This window comes from Lepisma saccharinum, chromosome 12 (genome assembly GCF_977018435.1).
Source record: "Lepisma saccharinum chromosome 12, izLepSacc3.1, whole genome shotgun sequence".
In the NCBI taxonomy this organism is placed as follows: Eukaryota; Metazoa; Arthropoda; class Insecta; order Zygentoma; family Lepismatidae; genus Lepisma; species Lepisma saccharinum.
Genome location: NC_139240.1, coordinates 56,478,766 through 56,499,338, shown reverse-complemented (window position 1 = coordinate 56,499,338; position 20,573 = coordinate 56,478,766).

The following is a 20,573-nucleotide window of genomic DNA, read 5'->3' as shown; positions in this document are numbered from 1 at the left end:
ATATTGTTACATTCAGTTCGGAAATGTTGTCTTCCCTGCAGTGATACCGTCGTCGCCTTGTAATCAAGAGTCCAGGGTTGAACCCCCGGTAGAGGCACATTGTACAGTGATTTTGATCCCACTGGTCTAGTCCCGATTAGCCTATCCGTGCATAAAGTGGGCTTGAAATCAGACTCTTGAATAGGAAAGGGACGGTGAGGATTCGTATATGCCATTGGCCAAAACTTTTTTTATGTGTAACTATTTAAGCGACTGCACAACCAATGTGGCGTTGGGGATTAGAGAAGGTACACGATGATTGGTATTAATCATTGAATTAAAAACTCGACGACCTATAAAACTTCGGGAACCATTGTTTTACAGGGATATTCCCTCATGATAAGCCATTCTAGAGTGGATTCGATGTGGTCTATAATTGGAACAAATTCCCATTATTTCTGCCAACAACCAAACATTGATTTTATTTGTCGATAAACCGTCATATTTACGAGTGCTCCCACAAGATCTAGAACGGCCTCTCATGATGGCAACATTGAAGGCTCTGAATGATCGAGAGATAAATCATATTAGCGCGCATCCTCGAATGTCGGGCAACCCGCACAACAGCAGCGATGAGCGGGTTGGCATAGCGATCAGGGGAAATACAACAACTGCAATGCGCGGCTACGCCACTCAACTTGCAGTTTCTGGATTAAACCTTCAAGCTGTATCAATAAAATAAAGCGTACTTTCATGCTGGAATTCAATCTAGAGACATTATTTTGTCATTAAGACGGTCGTGCCAAGGAATAATTCCACATAATGTTCTTTCATAAAGTTCATCCATATTGATTGCAGTTTTCATTTTCATTTATGAAAATGGTAAACATTGAACGAATTAAGTGTATATCCTGCACTGGCCGGCAAAACAAACAACAGTACCGATAAGCGGCGTGGCATAACTATCAGGATAATACATTTACAACTTCAAAGTTGTAGGAAAACTCTCTTCTCGGGACAGATAAATGCACATCATTTTTATTATTATTATTATTATCCCTGGTAGTAGTATTAATGGTGCAGGGTTACAAATGATGTTCCGTATTTGAATCGAATTTTATGTTTAATGGAATACCGAGGAAGGTAATCTGAACCAGGAATTTTTCCAGTTATTTCCCTGTTTCTGTGAGAACTGAATTATAGTTGTTCTGAGTCCACTTTACGCACAGAAAGGCTAATCTGGACTGGACCTATACTTTAAAGTGGAATCCGAACCACTATGTGCCTCCACCGGGTGTCGAAACCGGGACCCCTTGATTTACACGGCGATGATACTACCACTGCGCCATCGGGAAGGTCCTGTGTTTCTGCGAGACTCTGAGGCCCACTCAGCCTAGTATCAATGGGTACCTTGGGGCAACCTTGAGGGAATAAAGGCGGCCGGGCGTGATGCTGATCACATCATCCCAACTATGGCCGAGATCAAGAATATTTGAAGCTCTATCTCCACATCACACTATATGTCTTCATGGCAAGTGCGCAGAGGCACAGGGGTACCTTTACCTTACCTATGGAGTGCACAAAATTGGATTAAAATATAAATTCAAACTGTTTTGTTCGTCATTTTAATATCTACACATCTCTTCGAGTTAAAGGGACATGGATTCGATTTCCAAAACAAGTGATCATCTTTTCAAGAACCAGAACTATTGGCTCGAAAAGTTTCCCAGAATGCATCGACACGGAATTGTGGGAGATTATAAACCGCCAAACCACGACCAATCGAAAACGATGGTTCGCAACCTGCACAGAACAAAGGCACGAGGATAATCCAAACTGCTTTTAAACATAGGAGAGGCTGTTTCCTACATGTGTCACCAGAGTGTGCTGCGGTATTGAATGCAGCATATGGGGTTCCAATAACGCAAGCGTCTGCTGTGACCGAATTGCACGCATAAACATTCAACGTTTATTTTTAAGCCATAATCTGTTCGAATTCGAGTCACGGATTGTTTCATCGAACAGGTGTACAGGAAAAATTTTTGTAGCCTCTCTAAAATGAAGACTGCCAAAATTATAATATTAGTGAGTGAAAAGGTCTCGAGTACGGTATGTTCAGAATGTCACATCATTTTCCCCAGCAATTGGGGTGTGTGAAACATTGTTAAAATAGATACGAGAGAAAGCACAAAGAAAAACAAGAGATTCGATCGCAAACGTCTGGTTTCGAAACGCGTATTTTTTCAACTCCTGCACCGAGAAAACATATGTACACGTACACACACATGAATATCCAAATACAAACACATACAATGAGCAACAAGGACAACTAGGACGAAAGAGAAGACAAAGAATAAGATAGAGACGAGATAAATAAAGATACGCAAGAAGGAAGGAGACGTAGAGAGAAAGATGAGGAATAAAAAGTGGAGAGAGAGGAAAGAGGAGATAGATTGGAAAGGAAAACTAGAGATAGGGATATGGAGGAAGACAGATGAAATGAAGGGAGGAGAGAGAAAAGAGGGATATGAATAGAATGAGAGAGGGGAGACATGGAGGAAGGAACAGAGGAAATGAGAGAGCGAATACAAAGGGAAAGTAATCCACGGGAGTGAAACAAAACAGAACGAGAAAGGAGGACGAGAGAAGAGATGAAAAGTGAGAAAGAGAGGAAGATGGAGAAAGGGAGAAAAATAAGAGAAAGAGAACGAGGGAGATTAAGAGAGGGAAGGGATGGAGAATAAAAGATAGGGGAACGGAGAAAGGGAGAGAATGTGATGGGGATGAGAGAGAGAAATGGAGAGAAAAGAAGGAAGTGAAGATAGAGGAGATAAAGTGTGAGAGAGCATGGATAGGTTGAAAGAAAAGGGAAATGGAGAGAGAGAGAGAGGAGAAACAGCCGATGAGAAAGAAAGAAGGAAAACTACAGGGGATAAAAAAAGAATTAATAGTATTATATTCTAGAAACCACTTTAGATAAACTTCAGGTGCTACAACATAAGTCCTATGTCTACGAACTGGACTTTTCATATAACTTCTCCCGGTGTGTATGTGTGCGCGCGCGCTGGCGTACATATAGACTCAGAACAAAAATAAACTTGCAGAAGTTAACTTCTGCCTCCAAGTTTCGCCAAGCAAATCTCAAATGGGAGTTCAGTTGAGCGGTTCATCAGATAGATAGGAACGCTCGGTAGGATTTCGCTTGTCGTAGCTATTAACTGAGCGCTCGAGAAACTCGCTCAGCTGATAAGCAAAAACTTGACGGCAGCGAAATGGGACAGGGAACAGAGGGTTTATTAAAGTTGTTACAATGCACTTGAGGACGGATCCTGTCGTAGCCCGTGTAGTATCAGTTCCCAAGGACTTCCAGATACTTCCTGTCTAGACTGGTTCCAAGTGGATCATTCCGTTGGTGAAACACGCTTTTAGGCAAAAATACGTCTGTGCAAACTTACGGCTGTGGGAAAATACTGTTGCTAGAAAATAGCCAGAAAGAACAAAAGTTTGTTTAAATATTGTCAGTAGGAAACAACAGGAAAAGCAAGTATTGTTTAAATATTGTCAGCAGGAAACAACCGGAAAGAACAAAAGTTTGTTTAAATATTGTCAGCAGGAAACAGCCACAACAAACGTTTGTTTATATATTGTCAGCAGGAAACAACCGGGAAGGGACAAAAGTTTGTTTATATATTGTCAGCAGGAAACAGCCAGAGAGAACAAAAGTTTGTTTATATATTGTCAGCAGGAAACAGCCGGGAAGGGACAAAAGTTTGGTTAAATATTGTCAGCAGGAATCAGTCGGAAGGAACAAAAAGTTTGTTTATATATTGTCAGCAGGAAACAGCCGGAAGGAACAAAAGTTTGTTGAGATATTGTCAGCAGGAAATAGCCGGAAAATCAAAGTTAAATATTGTAAGCAGGAAACAGCCAGAGTTTGTTTAAATATTGTCAGCAGAAAACAGCCAGAGAGACCAAAAGTTTGTTTATATATTGTCAGCAGGAAACAGCCGGAAGGAACAAAAGTTTGTTGAGATATTGTCAGCAGGAAACAGCCAGAGTTTGTTTAAATATTGTAAGCAAGAAACATCCAGGGAACAAAACTTTGTTTAAATATTGTCATCAGGAAACAGCCAGAGAGAACAAAAGTTTGTTTATATATTCTCAGCAGGAAACAGCCGGAAGAAACAAAAGTTTGTTTAAATATTGTCGGGAAGAAACAGCGGGAAGGAACAAAAGTTTGTTTAAATATTGTCAGCAGGAAACAGCCGGAAGGAATGAAAGTTTGTTTAAATATTGTCGGCAGGAGACTGACGGAGAGAACAAAATTTTGCTTAGATAGCGCGCTCTCCTAACCACTTCCCTACGGAGGCTGGCCTGTCCCTCCATCAAGGTCTTCATATCATCACGATTAGCCAAAAGTGGCAGAAAAGTGAAGTAAAGTAAACAAAAACTGTACTGGTCGACCTCCGTGGTGGAGTTGTTTATAAGCTCGCTATAAGGCTAGGATTCCCGGTTTCGAATCTCGGTCTTGCCAGGGGTGTTCTCCGTGAGTGTCCATTCATCAGTTTCATCACATCATTACTCATCTTAGCATAAAAGTGGCAGAAAAGCGAAGTAAAATGAACCAAATTAATCAAAACAGTAAGTTTGCAAAAAAAAAAAAGTAATAGGAATTCAAGATAGTGTGCTTAAAACAACAAAACGCAACACAGGTCAACAGAACCCTCCAAAACAACAACTTCCATTTCAATCCTGACGTAAGTATTGACGTCACAAAAGCATGTGCGTCAGCCGAAGAACTTCGAACTGCGGGGGAAAAAAACTCAATGCAAGGGAACCGATTAAAGATGCAATTCCAGCGCTTTGAATTCAAATTGACTCCAGCTGGAAAGAGAGTGTACACAGTCGCACTGGTGCGCCATGGCATGCTCTATGCTTCTCTATTTGATTACCAGTATTGACAATCGCGCCCACGTATGAGGGTGGTGTTTTCCCTGTTAGAATCGAAAAATACGTTGGCCTTCTCTTTCTAGCATTAGTGCGTATTTACTGAGCATCTGTGGTTGCATATTTCAAAGGCTGTTGCCTGTTTTCTACAGTTGATGCTTTTCGATTTCAGATTTCATGTTATACAGGGTGTATCATACGTGATGGTCATAAATGAAACCAGAAATACATCGCGTCAAACCCAGACGAAAGTTCCTCTTCCACTTTTTCGAGAGATGCTCAGTGTCGGAGTCAGACACCACCAAAAGTGTGGGAAAGTACAGTTCACACCTCTGTAGGACGAGTACTATGGCAGTTAGATAGGCGGTTCCAAAGAAATCATAAAGGAATCTTATGCGCTCTACCAGAAACTCACCATGGGAGATCTGTGAGACCTATGCGGAAGGGACTCCCCATTGGAAATACGTGAAAGGGGTATCTGAGGAAGCAGGTGTACGTCAATTACATGATTTCCAGATATAAATCACCCTTTCACGCATTCTTTCTACGTGGAACCCCCATTTCCTATGGGGAGTCCTTTCCGCATAGGTCTCACAGATCTCCCATGGTGAGGTTCTGGCAGAGCGCATAAGATTCCATTATGATTTCTTTGGAACCGCCTTTCTAACTGCCATAGTACTCGTCCTACAGAGGTGTGAACTATATTTTCCCACACTTTCGGTGGTGTCTAGCTCCGACACTGAGCATCTCTCGGAAACGTGGAAGAGGAACTTTCGTCTGGGTTTGACGTGCTGTATCTCTGGTTTAATTTATGATCATCACTTGTGATACACCCTGTATGTCCACCGCACGTAGAACTTTCAGCGGAAAATGGAGGCTCGACCAGGACTCGATCCTCTGGCATTATCCGAGCCAGCCCTGGTTTTGCCTGATTTTTCACTGTTACTGTTGTACACTCACCGACAAAAAAAATGAAAAAAAGTAAAGGTAAAGTGTTCCCCTGTGCATAGCACCACGCCATGAAGGCGTATAGGGGGTGTGGGGGTAACGCCCCACACTTTCTTGATCCGGTCGTGAGTGGGGGTGATGTGATCAGCATCACGCCCCTGACCGCCTTTACCCACCAGGGTTTCCCCCAGGTACCCATGTTATTCGACGCTGGGTGGGCGCCGGGGCCGCTTTCACCGACAAAAAAAAATGGGACACCTAAATCCTGAAGTACTAGTTTTCTTGCAAGGTACGGCGGTGTTAGAAGTTACTATTGATAGAATTGATATTAAAATCCACTTATCCCCATACAGTTAGGCAACACACAACACCTTGCAGGGAAGCGAGTACTTCAGGATCTAAGTGTTCCATTTTTATTGTCGATGACTGTACCTGTGTGGATTTGTCTCTATCAGTGCTCCCGCAACGGAATCTGTTGCTTTTGATAACAAAACCTGATGCCGTGTTTCGAATATCTCCCAGCAAAGAGCTAGATGTTACCTTATGTCATACCTGTGTGGAATTGGTAAATACAGTTCCACTGTAGTTAACTGCAGTTTGTAGAAAATGAGAGAGAAAAGTGACAAAGAAACGTGGGACAGAAAATGAGAGACAGAAGAGCCAAAGAAGAATGACAAAATGGGAGACGGTGGGAGAGAAAAAGAGACACAGAGGAGTGAGAAAATGAAGGACAGAGAGAAAGTGAGAGAAGATAATAGAGGATAGAGACAAAGAAACAGCAGGAGAGAAAAAGAGAGAGAAGAGGGATAAAGACAAAGGAGAAAATGAAAGACAGAAGAGAGAGATACCGAAAAGTGGGAGAGGAAATGGGAGACAAAATATAACAGGGGATAGGGACAAAGTAACAGTGGAACAGAAAATGAGAGACAAAGAAAGAGACAGAAAATGAGAAACAGAGGAGAAAGACAAAGATAAAAGAGAAAATGAGACAAAGAAAAAGTGAGAGAGAAAATAAGAGGCAAAGAAAACGGGGAATGGGAATAAGGAAGGAAGAAGACAGAGAACGCTGAAAAGTACAGTGAATGAAAGATAAGAGAGAACGAAAGGGCAGCAGAGAGACGGAGATAGGATTCCCTTTTAACAAGATGTTTCATTCCCACAGTGGTTTCAACGAATGGATAAAAACTAAACAGAACCTGATACCATCAGCTCATTTTGAATGGCCATTGAGGTGGTATAACACTGATTTCGACATGTCACAATCTATACAATCTTCTCGTTTCATTCAAGTCATTCTCATCGCCGCGATGAAGAGTGAAGAAGTACAAAATCAAGACGAACACATGAAAAGCATCGTCATCATTCTCCTCTAAGTACTAAAATACAGTAGAGATCCACCAGGACCAACCCTATCGGGGGAGGACTTCTCAGAAATTGATGAAAGTACCGTTAATATTTAAAAATTGCCCTGCGAACTTGGATTAAAACGCTCCCTAACCGAGGCTGGGCGTCTCTCCTCCCGTACGCCCCTGCTGCCCATTTCTTCATCCGTCACCATCTCCATCCGAGTGAGTGAAGGAAAAAATGAGTCTGTGCAAACACCAGGTGTCAGTTTCTGCCGTCAAACACACTCCTTTAAGTTCGTTCCTGTCCATAACGAATGTTGTCCGCTGACAACATGAGTATAAATCGTCCATGATTTTTACACCCTATGCGCATACACAGGGTGGGTTTCCGCTGATGGTGTTCGAGAACGTAGGATCTAACTTTCTGGCCAAACTGTACAATTTCAGTACACGTACTTTTGAACTTCACTGTACGAACTCGCTGGGTTTAACCCATTCCCCCTTAAATAATACATGTATTACCACTCATGCATTACATTGCACTTCGAATTTTAGTCCTTTGCATTAGACTGAAGTTGCATATGTTTTGTCCACAAGTTTTCTCGCACTGGTGGAGACGAAATTTTCACAAAACATCCAACAAACAACATTTTCACCCCACCCCCTTATTGGTTTGATATACTGTTAACATAAGATTGTTTGCTTATAAATATTCAATTGTTTTGATGGGGCATTGTTGCTTTATATTGTTATGCGACAACAAAGAGTATCCAAAATGCATTTTTTGCATATTTTCTGTCCTTATTATCTTGGTTCAGCAACACTACCCCAAAATTTGTGTGCTGGGCATGCCAGCCAGTGGTGTGCTACATGCGTTGTCTACAAGTAATCTACGCGTAGATTACATTGGGTTGTATTTTACATATACTACGTAGACAATCTAAATTGCATTAAAATTAATTTTCAAGGCTTTCATGAAAGGAAAGTGACATTTTCAACTATATTGGTTCCTAACGAACTGAAAAGAATCCTATTTACAACAAAATGTCTCTTCTCTTCCATCATCAACTATGGAAGAAGATAAATAGTATGCAAAAAAAACAACAACAGATGGCAGTCGTGAGGCAAGAGTGGTCTTTTTCCCATAAAACACTAGAATATTTCCTATATTAGGTTTCTTGCTAGGTGAGAAATTGTTCGAATTTGGAATAAAGAGTATGAAAAGTTATACGTACACATCAGCAACTGATACAATTCTGTTTCCCACAGACTTTCTGGAAGAAGCCGCATTGACACAGGAATACCCTCGGCATATTCTCGTAAAACTCTGGTCACTATAATATCTGGCCGTACAAACGCGACACTTTTCCGTAACAAGACGCTAATTAAACTATCACAGTATTGCTTTACATTTTACTGTACTGTATAGGGTGTATTTAGGCCTATGCCCTTCAAATACACCATAACAAACGTGTTTTGTTGCTATAAACGGAGTTTTAATGCACTTTCTACAGTTCGTTCAGGTTATTTAAGTTAATCCGGACTTTTGTTAAACCGGTCAACTTATCCCCCATTAGTCCAGATTAACGAGGTTTTACTGTAATGGCTCTTGATATCGGTGCTCAAAGTGGGAGAGGGGAGAACGTGAGGTATCCTACAGTATCCTCGAGTTAGGAAAGTTTACGTGAAGCATCCAATCAGCTACGATAATATGTGTAAGCATCCCCTCCACCTATCCACAAACCTGACCCAAGGAATCCCCCCACTAGGTCGTTCATTGTCTTACTTGATTACACTGACTGTCAGGTTCCGACAGTAATGGCTTACATCTGGCCTACTTGTTTCCTACTTGGATGACGCAACAAGTTAAGACATGGCGCCGCAATTGGTAACGTTCTCTTCCCCATATTATTGATTACCAATTCTTCCTCTTTCCGCCGTTTGTTCGTCTCCTTTGCGGAGAAACAGATAAAGCAACGTTCCAATGTTCGATGGGGATCCGAAAGAGAAAAGCATACCGCCACTCGAGAGGAAACGAAAGCGACATTTGAAGGGCGGCGAACAAACGCTCAATTATAATCCGGGCCTCTCTAATTCGCTCTCTTCCGTGGGTATGAAAGGAGGGGAAGGGGATGTATGAATGGATTTCCTACAGGAGTTCTTTCCCGTCCGATATCATTTCATACGAAGGCGGTCGTTTGGCCATGAATGTCAATGAAAAAGGTAGGAGGGAGACAAGGAGAGGGACAGAGAGATGGAGGCCGAGAGGTAGGGGGAGATAGAGTGAAAGACAAAGAGAGAGAAAGAAAGAAGAAAAGTGAGACACAGAAAGAAACAGAAAAAGAAAGGAAAGAGGAACACAAAAAGAAAGAAGGAAAGAAAAACCGAGAAAGGAAAAAAAGGGAAACACAGAGAGAGAGAAACAAATAAGAAAGAAAGGGACAGAGAAAGAAAGACGAAGAAAGATAAATATCGAGGGACAGAGACGGAGAAACAAAGAAAAAGAGATCGGTAGAGAGAAGGAAAGAGAAAACCCGAATCTGAGAGAGAGGGAGAAAAACAAAGAAAGAGAAAGATCGGAAAAGAGAAGGAAAGAGGAAGAGAGAACAAGAGAGGGGAAGACAGAGGAGTAGAAACTGAAAGATAGAGAGAAGAATGAGGGAAAAGATTGATACAGACTGACATGTTGGGGCTACACCCGCTCAGAACATAATACGAGGCGCATCCAGAAAGTAAGTTCCGAAAGTGCCCCAAGATGGCAAAAGCGGTCAGAGCGGGAAGCGCTTGCGCAGGAATGGAGGAGGAACACGTAGCCATAACCTGGCGCAAGCGCAGTTGTGTGGAGTCAGTGGTGAGAGAACTGTAGCACCAAGTAGATGCAAATATTTAGAATGTTCTCTATACTTTAGAAAGTTCTTTCATAGGGGAGCTTCTTTATCTGTACGTTCGCTGCCCCTGTTGCGAACTCCCGTTTAGACAGAAATCTGTGACTTTGATATCATCATCCACATTCCTTCCACATCTGCATCATAGTCCAAGAGCTCTCAAGGGGAGTTTCATTGCTACGGCCAGAGGTGGAATGTATGGTAGGCACTATGATTGAATGTCCTCCTCCGTGGCCGTGCGGTCTAAGGCACTTCGCTTTGGACGGCGACTGCGGGATGTCATGGGTTCGATCCCGGGTTCAGCCTCCGGGAATTTTCGGCCTGTATAGTGCCGGTGGCAACCCACCATCGTGAGGAAATTGGGGAGCTCCGAATGAGTAAGCGTAATCCGGTCACGGAGACCTAATATAACGGCTGGGGATACGTCGGGCTGACCACCCGGCTATTCCAATACTGGTTGACGATCACCACGCTTAGAGGTGACGAAGGAAAGCGTGGGAGAGAGACCGGCAGCCGGTAGGTAAGCCAAGGCCCTTCATGGGCTGTTACGCACAACAACTATGATTGTGCATTTTTCTTGTATGATGTAAATATCTGTATCAAGAAGAGTAGTATGGAGCGTGTAGTAAGGCATGATGTCGGCAGCAGTCAATTAACACTTCACACAGAGAAAAATGGATTAACCAAAAAATGGTAGTGGTGAACAAAACGTTTGTTTAAATAGGCATCAACCACACAATTGTTCACCAGTACCAAAATATTTGGTCAAGTTCTATTTGTTTGTCGTAATCAATTTTTTGGTTACCAAAACCAAATATTATTTTGGTAAATCAACAAAATGCAGCCCATTTGTTTAGGAAAACCAAATAATTTAGTCAAAATTACCAAACGATTTTTAAATTATTCATAATTACTTATATTATAATCTGGCTAATTTTAGCTAGGGTAGATAGTTTGTACAAACTAAATGATCTGAAAATACACATTCAGAATAGAAAGTTCGATTTTGGAGCGTTTGTTTTTCTGCGGAACACTTACCTTCTACTTATATAGTCCAGAATCAAAAGGTTGCTCATGGGAGATTCACTTTATTCACTGCAGTACATTTTCTTCTTTAATTTGTAGCTTTGATGTTCACATATCTTTCGAAGAATGTTAAAGCACAATTTTTCACTATGATTGCAATCAAACGTACCATTATTTGTTGTACAAAAACTTATATTTCTTGTACACATTTTGACAGAACCATCTAGCGGCCGGTGTAGGAAACTCAGTATAAAGTAAGTATATTCTGAGCTTTTTTTCAGAATATTAGGTTACACAGTAACTTAAAGACTCACTTCGAGTAATTATCTGTATACATGAGTTTCAATTTTCGACAAGGGACTTTCATACTACGCTCGACGAAACTGGACAATCGTTATTTCAAATTCGGAAGCACGCTCACGCACATATAGTAAATTTAAACAAACGTTTTGTTTCTCTTTACTTACATATGTATAATTTTGTTTACGAGTACCATATTTGGTCTGACCAAATTTTTTGGTATTCTTAAACAAAATTATTTAGTAATTACAAGCAACATTTGGTTATCGGAAACAAAAAGCATAACCAAACAGCTCAACCAAACTTTTTTGGTAATTCCAAACAAACCAGTTTCTTCTGTGCAAGAGATGTTTTAAAAGATGTTCTGCGACGCCAAGGGTCCCGGGTTCGAATCCCGCTCGGGTTTGGTTGTTTGTGAATGTCCATTCATCAATTTCATCATTTCATCACTCATCCCCATCTTCGCAAATTAGCCAAGAGGCACAAAACGCGAAGTAAAATGAACTAAATCAATCAATCAATCAATTTTAAAAGATGTAGAAAAATGTAGCATTTGTATGATAATTATACATTTTATATAACTTAATGCCCCCCCCCCGATACACACACATACTTTACCTTCATTTAATACTGTTAAATTATTGAAAAATGGATTTGGTGTACAAAGCCCCCTTATAACCCGTGAGCCCCCCCTGGAGATCAATTCTAACCACGGGCCAGAGTAAAAGGCAGGGAAAGATAGATAGAGGGAAGAGGGGCAGAAATATAGAAACACCGAGAAAGAGGATGAAATACAGATAGATGGGAGAAAGCGGGAGAGACACAGAGAGAGAGAGGCATAGAGAAACAGTGAAAGGCAAGAGAAGGAGAGACAGGAGAGAGATGCAGAGATACGAAAAGACAGAGAAAGAGAATAAAGGACAAAGAGGGTGAGACAGAGAAAAGGAATAAAGGACAGAAAGGGTTACACAGAGATACGAAAAGACAAACACATAAAGAGAATAATGGACAGAGAGGGGGTGAAAGAGGCAGCGAATGGAACACACGCGGAGAGTGAGAAGAGAGATGAAAGAGAGGGGAGAGGAGAGAGAAGTGGAGACATTGTGGGTGAGGAAAAGCGAGAATAAGAGACACAGTTAAAGCAATTCCGGTAACGGAAGGCGACGAGAACAGAACAAAGTGAAGTTGATTCGGTCAGATGGGTTTCGAGCAGAACCATCTGCAACGATCAACGCCGGAATTTCCTCGAAGAGCCAATGGAAAGTGAGGTTACCTCTCGCAGCTAATTTCGTTACAGCCGCGAGGTTCAGCTCAGCACTGGACTCTACTCTTGATCAAAAGCACGTTGCAAAACACAACAGGATGACATGGCCCCCGATACGGTGATGTGACTCCTTTGTAGCACCAGCCCGGCTTGTAAACGGAGCTGTATTCAGGCTGGCTCTGACACGCAGCTCGTGATACAGCCTGGATAGGTACGGACAAGCGGATGAAGTTTTTACAAAGTGCAAAACTGTACCGGAAGCATTCAGCTTTGTGTACGTATGGCATTAGCCCTGTGCTGTAGGGAAAGCGAAATGCATTGGCGTCTAATACAGTACAGCGGGAATTTCGTATCATACAGTACAGTAAATAGGATTCATCCTTGAGATAAAGAGCAAGAATTGGCACAGAATCACGAACCGTAGTTTCTATCTGTAAAGTCGTGTGAGAGGGAGAGAGACAGAGAGGGGAAGAGAAGGAGAGAAGCAGAGAGACAGAGTGAAGAGAGAGGGGGAAAAGAGATAGAGAGACAGGAGAGAGAGAGAGAGAGAAAGCGAGTCAATAGACACAAAGCGGGGTAGAGAGACAGAAGAGAGAAGAAGAGACACAGAAAGACCAAGAGACAGAGAGAGGGAACAGACACGCAGAGAGAGAGAGAGAGACGATTGATTGAATTGTTTTAAGTCCACTTTATGCACAGAGAGGCTAATCGGGACTGGACCTACAGTTTAAAGTAGAATCCGAACCACTATGTGCCTCCACCGGGTATCGAACCCGGGACCCTTTGATTACAAGGCGACGACGCTACCACTGCGTATCTGAAGGACCTTAGAATACTTTTTTTTTCTTAATATTTGACATTCATTAGTTGCTTTCCGCTGACTGGTTAGTGGTTATTAGAAGTTATATTGAAAGTTTAAAAGTGTTATTTTCTTGTAGGCCTTGTAATTGCTGCACTTCCTTATCCACCCCTGTATTTGAAGATCTAGTCTGCAAGCCATCGCACTAGTGTTGAATAGTTAATCAATTCAATTCAAAGTCAATTCAAGATTTAATTTGATTTGCTTTATTTTACTTCGCTTTTTGTACCACTTTTGGTTAATTTGAGAAGATGGGAATGAGAGATGATAATGATGAAATTGATGAATGGACACTCAGAAACATCCATGCCACACCAGGATTCGAACCCGGGACCCCTAGCGTCGTAGCGCGATGTGCCATCCACTCCGCCACAGGGGCAGGCACAATTCGAGATACAGCTAATAAAAGTAGAAATAAATGCAAATTCTGGATACACGTGGAAATGGCGTATCTTTCACTTTGTTGTCACACAGATGGCACAACACTCGCAAGAAAATGTTTTAGGAAAAATTATACAACCGCGTAAACTAACTTTAGTTTTTCTTGTAGAATTTGCTTAAGTTCTACATTGTAATTTCTGGGAAACTAACCAAATTAAGAAAACCTTGATGCTTTCACATACATTCGACTCAAGGACTCAATGACTCCGTCGCAGAGAACGGGTGTAAAGACTGAATCAGAATCCAAAATCGGTTTTCTGTTCATTATCAACGTTCAATGGTTTCACGACGAGGCCTCGCCCGATCCACACAACAGTAACCCTACACGTCGGCATTGATTTATTGCTCTGGCCTACCACAACAAGCACTGTTACACTAGCCGTAATTCAGAGTGAGATTTAAATCAGGGGAACATGCAGATCGCGACAAGAAAAACGTCAAGCTGTGAACGAATTATGTAACAGGTAATTAAAGCCTGCATCTTTACCGTCCCAGGGTGCCAAGTCAGCCAATCCAGGCGAATGTCATGATCTTACCTTTACAAGGAAAGCCACAATTCCTTCTTTGTATCTTTACTTTCATCGCTCCGTCACCTCCCTATCGTTGTCACGGCTCTGCCCAGTAACGTGACGTTTAAAATGTTAAATTTAAAAACAGAATAGCTTCCTTACGTAGGGCGCGGCAATGAATCGAGCGACTCTAAATGCTCCACACTTAAGACAAAATAATACCCATCAAAACATCTATTTAAAAGTGGCATGCGATTAGCAAATATACAATATGTATTTAGGACAAGCAGGGAAGAAATGTGGATGAGGAGACAGGTGAATGGAGAAGGTTACATAAATTAGAACTGCATAATTTGTATTCATGTCCAGATATTATTAGAATGATTAAATCAAGAAGACTTAGGTGGGCAGGCCATGTGGCACGAATGGGAGAAGAACGAAGAGTTTACAGGATTCTTGTTGGGAAACCTGATGGTAAGAGACCTGTAGGAAGGCCAAGACGAAGATGGAAGGATAATGTTGTGATGGACCTACAGGAAATCGGTAGGGATGGAAAAGAGTATATAGATCTTGCTCAGGATAGGGACAGATGGAAGGCCTGTGTTGCTGCAGCCATGAACCTTCGGGTTTAAGAAGGCTAGAGAGTTAGTTAGTTAGGGAAGAAACTTGGAAAAGAGAAACATTTTTGTTGTTTTAGACATAGATTCAACTAAAATGATCTGCCTCATTGTTAAGATCAGTTTGTTTCCAGTTCAGTTATACAATAACAGGGACAAGTTATAAGAAACATGTCGACACCGGTTTTGGTTGCCCTTGACGTGTTAACCCCCCCATTGGTTATGTTGAGTTACGTTAGTATATGTGTACTACCCTTCCTGCCGTAAATGTGTTTGCTAACAGAACGTAATACTATTTACATTTCATAAATAATTAAGTCAAAATTACGAAATTTAGTCATAGATATGTTGTCATGCATTATTCTTTAATTCGTTTCTCTTTCTGCATGCACATAATAGTTTTGGTTCGTGAAAGGGAGTTATTTAAAAAGGCTTACTTAACGGATGCAAAAGGCCCAAGTGGTGACGCACATTGGAATACTTTTATAACCAATCAATCAGTACCGGAACAGACCACGAACCTAGTTCATTTCAAAGTTCCACCTAAGTTCGCCAAATGTGTGTGCGATAAGCACAAATGTTTTCTAGGAAAAAAGTTTTACTTTGGGTCCACGTTATGCAGAGATAGACCAATCGTGACGGTTCGAGAGTTCAAAGCGAAATACGAAACACTGGCGTTGTACCTGTACGAAGGATCGAACACAGAACCCTTTGATTACAAGGTGAATTACCAGTAAGGTATCTTCCTAAGTTACTCAAGTTGGTTTCATGTATTCTGCCTTACTAGGCCGGAGAATTCAACATGAACTAGTACCGAAACATCAATGCCGTGCAGAATTCGAACTCACGACCGCAGATATACAGGGTATCCCAGTTATAAGTAGCCCGGCTCAAGGACCTATGAGGCAAATTATTGCTATATTGTACCAGTACAATGGAATAGTTCATTGTAACGTGAAGCGTGGTAGGTACTCAAGGTCATCCGTACACACTCAGGCACTGACGTGGCACAGTTCTTGACATGTAACTGTTGATCGGAGCCGGGCTACTTTTAACTGGGACACCCTGTATAAGCAGCTGAATAGATACAGGGGGAGGAAGGGGGCAGAATATGAACCTCAGGTCCAAGGAGGTTAACAAATATACACATATCTTGTAAATAATATTGACCCTGAAAGAATGAGGGAGGGAGTGCTACCCTTGTCCTCCCCCTGAACCCCACCCTTCGGTACGCCTATGTGTATAAGTTCAATATGATGAGCGGCAGTACCAGTATATCTACAACTGTGCTCGTCCACTTAACAATATCACTGATAATACAAGACTGTTCCTAAATGTCGTGTGCTACAAAAACCTCATTCACGAGAGCAATAGTAGCTGAAGTGATGTGCAAATAGAATCAAAACAATGGCTAGAAACTGGTAGATTTGAGTGGTGGGAGCCAGTTAGTGTTCGTTTCTCATTCGAATTGGCCAGGTGCACGGGTATCACTTTAGAAGAAACATAAGTTACGGTTCCCACTTACCTTGTTTAAATGAATTTCCACCCCTATTCTGTACTGGTTCAATTTACTTACGCACTTTCTTAAATAATAATTAAAATTATGTGTATCAATACATGAGACATACATAAATTAACAGAGCACGCGAATTAATAATATATAATAACCAGTGCTTCTTGCAACATATTATTGGTTTTATAAAATGATCTTACTTTCCGTGTCATTTTTAAATTATTGGTTATTTTCGCTGCCTTCTCTAACATTACCATGACAAAAGGAAGTGTCGACATCTGTTGGGTTTTTTACAAGCTAACGAGGCTCTTGCGGTTGAAATCCCAGCCGAGGGCAGTAGCACCAACTTCGGTTAAATTATGCAAGAGGGGCAAAAGTAACATTATCGATGTTTTTGAGTGGACAAAAGGTACACCCCAAGTTATGCGTACTCTGTATTGTATGTTGCTCTGCATTGTAGTTTTCTCTACACTCTGCTTGAACTTTTAATATTTGACAAGGCTTTTGCTGTAGGGTGTAAATATAAGCCATTTCATTTCGCGAGACTTGATCAACTTTTCGTTACAGGCCTTTAAGTGAGTTTAGCAAATAGTCACAGCGCTGATGCACCCAGCATGACAAGTTAGAATTACTTGAGCAACAACTTTAGGCTCCAAGTTTGTTTCCTATTTCTCATGTACAGTTCTCTTGTTGTACAGTATCTACGTCAGTTGTTTTGGAACATATCTCATTGTTCCATATCTCTTACACCCTATTGGCGCATATGTCTATTTCTTGTAGCTTTGTCACGTTATTGGCGCATGTGTCTAATTGTTTTACAAATTGTTTACACACTATTGGCGCATGTGTATCATTTTGTGATATCTTTTGCACCCTATTGGCGCATATGTCTCAGTGTTTGATATCCTTTACACCCTATTGGCGCTTTGTCTAATTTTTCGATATCCTTAACAGCTCATTGGAGCATGTATCTTCATTTTGTAATATGCTTTACACCCTACTGGCGCTTGTGTCTCATTTTAATATATTTTACACCCTATTGGCGCATGTGTCTCATTTTTATATATTTTACACTATTGGCGCATGTGTCTCATTTTTATCTTTTACACCCTACTGCCGCATGTGTGTAAGTTTTTGCTATCGTTTACATCTCATGTGCTTACTTACCGTTTTTGCTGACTTGACTGCCAGTGACGCAGCAACACTCCACACATGTCCTCAGCAACCCCTTGTTGTCCCTCTTTGGTGGCCCGGCGGGTGACAGGCTATCACCCCGGGCCCTACGACGGCCATGCCGCAGCTGTTCCCCGTCACCAACCACTTTCACAGCGCGATATCCTGCTCGAGTAGGCCACCAGCCGCACAGCACCACCACCAGAGCACCAGCCCCCACCGCTGCAGCACCCGCCACCGTCGAAGTCCTCGTCAATTCACATCCACCCACCCCCACGCACGGGAATTCTGCAGCAATGGGGACCCTGGCCCGTAAAAAAAAAAGTCTTCACACACCAACACACGCAGCGGTCATCACCCGCACCGCATCGTTCAGATCGCTACACAACACCCTCCCCCCACGTGCCACTATGGTAACAAACACGTGGGTGTTCACCTGGCATCCGACAGCGCCTTCACGGTTATGCAACCCAAATCTCCTCACATGTCCCCACCGTCACATACCATTGCAGGTTACTTCCTTTCTTTCGAGACCGGTGTTTTCTCCCGATGCACGCACGTGACGTCAGATTGTGCGTCCACACTTGAGCCACGGTATACGAAGACTCGTCCGATCTCTCTCTCTCAAAGGGGAAACACAGCGACCTGCCTCATCCGAGGTCGATTTGGAGTCTGCGGTGGTTCGGGTAGCATCGGTCGCGTTCGGATCATCTCGGCCTGGGAGCATCATAAAGCGTGGGACGTCCAGGCGCCTTTTCCAGCCAGAGGAGCGTGGTATCTTGATACGTGAGAACCTTTTATCAAGATCGATCGAAACGGGTTCTATCATCGAAAATTAATTCGCGCCCTGTCATCACGGGCCAGTGACAATAGATGTCACTGCAATTTCTCCCATTCAATTGGCTAGGAACGAGTCATATGAAGACGGTTTTAGGGGATTCATTTTATGGCGGATTTTTACCAAAATTATCTAATAACATCTGAAAGCAATGTTTTTCACGAGGCATATCTAAATGTAAAAAATCTCCGTTCAGAGATGAGACTATCGGTTACAAAATGCAACAATTTCGACATTCAAATAGCCACTATTCACTGAGTTCAGTCGAGTAAGAATGGGTGAATGGCTACTATCTAACCTTTAGATTGATCAATGTAACAGTAACTAAGGTACAGCTTCATCAACGTAACGGTAACTGAGTTACGGTTTGATGAACGTAACGGTAACTGAGTTACGGTTTGATCACAGTAATGGTAACTGAGTTAAGTTTTGATCAAAATAACTGTAACTGAGTTAAGGTTTGATCAAAGTAACTGTAACTGACTTAAGGTTTGATCAAAGTAACTGTAACTGACTTAAGGTTTGATCAAAGTAACGGTAACTGGGTTAAGGTCTGAGCAAGGTAACGGTAACTGAGTTACGGTTTGATCAAAGTAACGGTAACTGAGTTAAGGTTTGATCAAAGTAACGGTAACTGGGTTAAGGTTTGATCAAAGTAACAGTAACTGACTTAAGGTTTGATCAAAGTAACGGTAACTGACTTAAGGTTTGAGCAAGGTAACGGTAACTGAGTTACTGTTTGATCAAAGTAACGGTAACTGGGTTAAGGTTTGATCAAAGGAACGAGTTAAGGTTTGATCAAAGTAACGGTAACTGAGTTAAGGTTTGATCAAAGTAACTGTAACTGACTTAAGGTTTGATCAAAGTAACTGTAACTGACTTAAGGTTTGATCAAAGTAACGGTAACTGGGTTAAGGTTTGAGCAAGGTAACGGTAACTGAGTTACGGTTTGATCAAAGTAACGGTAACTGAGTTAAGGTTTGATCAAATTAACGGTAACTGGGTTAAGGTTTGATCAAAGTAACGGTAAGTGAGTTACGGTTTGATGATCGTAACGGTAACTGAGTTACGGTTTGATCAAAGTAACAGTAACTGAGTTACGGTTTGATTAAAGTAACTGTAACTGACTTAAGGTTTGAGCAAGGTAACGGTAACTGAGTTACGGCTTGATCAAAGTAACGGTAACTGAGTTACGGTTTGATCAAAGTAACGCTAACTGAGTTAAGGTTTGGTCAAAGTAACGGTAACCGAGTTAAGGTTCGATCAAAGTAACGGTAACTTAGTTACGGTTTCAGCAAAGTAACGGTAACCGACTTAAGGTCTGAGCAAAGTAACGGTAACTAAGGTACAGCTCGATCAATGTAGAGTTTGAGCAAAGTACTGTAATTTCGAGCAATCTAACTGTAACTGAGTTACAGTTTGAGCAATGCAACTGTAACAAGAGTTGCAGTTTCAATAACTGAATTACACATTAGAGTACATAAATTGCTAATAAATATTATGATAAACTGATATATCCGAATTCTCCAGATACTCGAATTTTCCGAATATTATCCGTTGCATCCGAAACAGATATCGGATAATTTGAAATCAGGATTTTGTGACGATCCTTAATTTCGACCCCTGTTCGTAGGACCCTTCCCCGAAAGTTCTTTTTTCTTTTTCTGTCCATGGAGACATGATAACATGGAAGAATTACAAGAATATCCACCCTTTCCGACCAACTCTAATTTCAGGATGGCGACCTCAAGTTTGGGAATCGCTATGAATACACATTAAGAGCATTTGGAAACCAAAGGTGGCAGCGGGAGCTCCGATTTTAGAAGCGGATACCGCAATCCAACAGGGTGTTCTTCTGTTTCCGAACAGACGTAACCGCATCCTCTGCCTTGAAAGAGACGAAATTCGACCCCCCCCCCGCCTCCTCC